Source organism: Arachis stenosperma, chromosome 9 (assembly GCF_014773155.1).
Source record: "Arachis stenosperma cultivar V10309 chromosome 9, arast.V10309.gnm1.PFL2, whole genome shotgun sequence".
Taxonomy (NCBI): domain Eukaryota; kingdom Viridiplantae; phylum Streptophyta; class Magnoliopsida; order Fabales; family Fabaceae; genus Arachis; species Arachis stenosperma.
This window is the reverse complement of record NC_080385.1, coordinates 80,178,250-80,182,999: the sequence shown is the minus strand read 5'-3', so window position 1 is coordinate 80,182,999 and position 4,750 is coordinate 80,178,250.

Below are 4,750 nucleotides of genomic sequence, written 5' to 3'. Positions count from 1 at the left end.
AAGTCATTGAAACTCCTCCCAGTATTCTCCCAAGCAATACAGAAGAGAATCCAAAAGGAGAGTGCAAGGCCATTGACATAGTCAATATGGCCGAATGCACAAGGGAGGAGGAGGACGAAAATCCTAGTGAGAAAGACCTCCTGGGACGTCCCTCAAGCAAGAATGAGTTTCCTATTAAGGATCCAAAGGAATCTGAGGCTCATATAGAGACCATAGAGATTCTATTAAATCTTCTTCTGCCATTCATGAGCTCTGAAGACTATTCTTCCTCTGAAGAGGATGAAGATGTGACTGGAGAGCAAGTTGCTCAATATTTAGGAGCTATAATGAAGCTGAATGCCAAGTTGTTTGGTAATGAGACCTGGGAAAGTGAACCTCCCTTGCTCATTAATGAACTGGATACTTGGATTCAGAAAATTCTACCTCAAAAGAAACAAGATCCTGGCAAGTTCTTAATACCTTGTACCATAGGCACCATGATCTTTGAAAAAGCTCTGTGTGATCTGGGGTCAGGGATAAATCTTATGCCACTCTCTGTAATGGAGAAGCTAGGGATCATTGAGGTACAGCCTGCCTTGTTCTCATTACAACTGGCAGACAAGTCATTGAGACAAGCTTATGGAATAGTAGAGGACGTGCTAGTAAAGGTTGAAGGCCTTTACATCCCTGCTGATTTCATAATCTTAGACACTAGGAAGGAAGAGGATGATGGAAGACCTTTCCTAGCCACAGCAGGAGCTGTGATAGATGTCAACAGAGGTGAATTAGTCCTTCAATTGAATGGGGAATACCTTGTGTTTAAGGCACATGGCCATCCCTCTGTGACAGAAGAGAGTAAGCATGAAGAGCTTCTCTCAGTTCAGAGTCAAGAAGAGCCCACACAGTCAAACTCTAAGTTTGGTGTTGTGAGGCCACAACCAAACTCTAAGTTTGGTGTTAAGACCCCATATCCAAACTCTAAGTTTGGTGTTGGCAACTATACAACATTGACCTGATCACCTTGTGGCTCCATGAGAGCCACTGTCAAGCTATTGACATTAAAGAAGCGCTTGTTGGGAGGCAACCCAATTTTATTTATCTAATTTTTATTTTATTGTTATTTTGTGTTTTATTAGGTACATGATCATGAGGAGTCACGAAAAAATCATAAAAATTAAAAACAGAATCAAAAACAGCAGAAGAAAAAATTTTCACCCTGGAGGACGCACAGGCTGGCGTTTGATGAGCGGATAATTTGTATGCTTTTTGGCATTGTTTTTAGTATGTTTTTAGTATCTTTTAGTTAGTTTTTAGTATATTTTTATTAGTTTTTAATTAAAATTCACTTTTCTGGACTTTACTATGAGTTTGTGTGTTTTTCTGTGATTTCAGGTATTTTCTGACTGAAATTGAGGGTCCTGAGCAAAAATCTGATCCAGAGACCAAAAAGGACTGCAGATGCTGTTGGATTCTGACCTCCCTGCACTCGAAGTAGATTTTCTGGAGCTACAGAAGCCCAATTGGCGCGCTCTCAACGGCATTGGAAAGTAGACATCCTGGGCTTTCCAGCAATATATAATAGTCCATACTTTGCCCAAGATTTGATGGCCCAAACCGGCGCTCAAAGTCACCTACAGAAATTCCAGCGTTAAACGCCGGAACTGGCATAAAATTTGGAGTTAAACGCCCAAACTGGCATGAAAGCTGGCGTTTAACTCCAGAAAAGGTCTCTACACGAAATTCCTTCATTGCTCAGCCCAAGCACACACCAAGTGGGCCCGGAAGTGGATTTTTCTGTCATTTACTCAATTCTGTAAACCTTAGGACACTAGTTTACTACTTATAGGATCTTTTGACATTGTATCCGCACCTTATGCGACCTGATGCAACCTTATGACATTGTACACGTTTTCTTCCACAGCATGAGTCTCTAAACCCCATGGTTGGGGTGAGGAGCTCTGCTGTGTCTTGATGGATTAATGCGATTACTACTGTTTCTTATTCATCATGCTTGCTTCGATTCCAAGATAACACTTGTTCTTAATCCGGATGAATGTGATGATCCGTGACAATCATCATCATTCTCAACCATGAACACGTGCCTGACAACCACCTCTGTTCTATCTTAGATTGAGTAGTTATCTCTTGGGTTCTTTAATCGGAATCTTCGTGGTATAGGCAGGACCTGATGGCAGCATTCAAGAGAATCCGGAAGGTCTAAACCTTGTCTGTGGTATTCTGAGTAGGATTCAATGATTGAATGACTGTGACGTGCTTCAAACCTGTAACCTACTGGGCGTTAGTGACAGACGCAAAAGAGTGATTCTATTCCGGTAGGGGAGGGAACCAAACCGGTGATTAGCAGTACTGTGACAGAGTGCGTGCATTAGCTTTCACTGCGCGGATGGGAGGTAGCTGCTGACAACAGTGAAACCCTATACGAGCTTGCCATGGAAGGAGACTTGTGTGTTTGATGAAGAAGACAGTAGAAAAGCAGAGATTCAGAAGATGGAGCATCTCCAAACCTCAACCCATTCTCCATTACTGCAAAACAAGTAACCATTTCATGTTCTTTTGCTTTTCACAATCAATCCTAATAATTTCTGATCTCCTGACTAAGATTTACAAGATAACCATAGCTTGCTTCAAGCCGACAATCTCCGTGGGATCGACCCTTGCTCACGCAAGGTATTACTTGGACGACCCAGTGCACTTGCTGGTTAGTTGTGCGGGATTGCAAAAGTGTTATTGCAATTTCGTGCACCAAGTTTTTGGCGCCGTTGCCGGGGATTGTTCGAGTTTGGACAACTGACGGTTTATTTTGTTGCTTAGATTAGGATTGTTTTATTTTTGTTGGTTTAGAGTCTTTTAGTTGAGTCTAGTTTCATATTTTAAGTTTGGTGTCAATTGCATGCCTTTTGTTTCTCTTCTCTTAATTTTCGAATTTTTCTTGTCTTAGTCCCTTTTTGATTCATAAAAGTTCTAAGTTTGGTGTCCTCTTTGTGTTTTTCCTTTAAAATTTTCGAAAAAATTAGTGTTTGATTTTCTAAAATTTTAAGTTTGGTGTCTTTTTGTGTTTTTCTCTTTCCTCTTTTTAAGAATCAAATCTTTTTCATAAAAATTTTTCAATCATATCTTCTTAATTGCTGTTTTCAAAATCTTTTTTTTCACTAATTGATTCAGTTCTCAAATTGCTTTGATCTTATTTTATTTTTCTTTTTTTATTATTTTCGAATTTTAATTTTATTTTCCTTTTGTTTTATTTTATTCTATTTTAATTTTTTTTCGGTTATTTCAAAAAAAAAAAAATAAACAAAATTTATCTCTTTGCAACTATTATCATTTCCCTTTTGTCCATCATGGACTTAAGTGGAATTAATCAGTCCAAAAGGACTCTGGGGTCATATGCTAACCCCATTACAGCTGCATATGGGAGTAGCATCTGTATACCTCCCATCAAAGCAAGTAGCTTTGAGCTAAATCCTCAGCTCATTATCATAGTGCAGCAAAATTGCCAGTATTCCGGTCTTCCACAGGAAGAACCTACTGAGTTTCTGGCACAGTTCTTACAAATTGCTGACACAGTACATGATAAAGAGGTGGATCAGGATGTCTACAGACTATTACTGTTTCCATTTGCTGTAAAAGATCAAGCTAAAAGGTGGTTAAATAACCAACCTACAGCAAGCATAAAGACATGAAAACAGTTATCAGACAAATTCCTGAATCATTTTTACCCTCCAAAAAGGATGACACAGCTAAGGCTGGACATCCAAGGCTTTAAACAAGAGGATAATGAATCCCTTTATAATGCCTGGGAGAGGTATAGAGGTATGCTAAGAAAATGTCCCTCTGAAATGTTTTCAGAGTGGGTACAGTTAGACATTTTCTACTATGGGCTTACAGAAAAAGCTCAGATGTCTTTAGACCACTCAGCTGGTGGATCTATACACATGAGGAAAACAATTGAAGAAGCTCAAGAGCTTATAGACACTGTTGCTAGAAACCAGTATCTGTATTCTAGCAATGAGTTCGTTCCAAAGGAGGAGGTCATGGCATCAGTCACTGATCCTAATCCTCAGGAACAGATGAATAAGCTTAATCAACAGTTGCTCCTGATGACAGAACAGTTAGCAGAATTTAAAGAAATGCTCCATGATACTAAGGTTGCTAACAAGAGCATAGAACTGCAGTTGAATCAAGCAAAACAGCAAATATCTAAACAAATAACAGAAGAATGTCAAGCAGTTCAACTGAGGAGTGGGAAAACACTAAATGCCACTGCTCAAAAGAGCAAGAAGTCAATTAAGGAACAGTTGACAGAGGATGACCAAGCCACTGTTCAAAATCCCTCTGAGGATAGTAAGAGCCCAGAGAGGAATATTATTGGCGTTCAAACGCCAGAAAGGGAAGGAAAGTTGGCGTTAAACGCCCATTCCTTGCCCAATACTGGCGTTCAAACGCCAGAACAGGGAGGAAAGCTGGCGTTAAACGCCCATTCCCTGCCCAGTTCTGGCGTTCAAACGCCAGAAAAGGGGAGAAGTTGGCGTTTAACGCCCAAACTTCATCCACTCCTGGCGTTCAAACGCCCAAGGAGAATCAGGCACCTGAGAGTTCTGATGATTATCCCCCTAACAAGGCTTCTTCAACCACTTCTGTAAGGAATAAACCTGCAGCATCTAAGGTTGAAGAATATCAAGCCAAGATGCCTTATCCTCAGAAACTCCGCAAAGCGGAACATGATAAGCAATTTGCCCGCTTTGCAGACTAT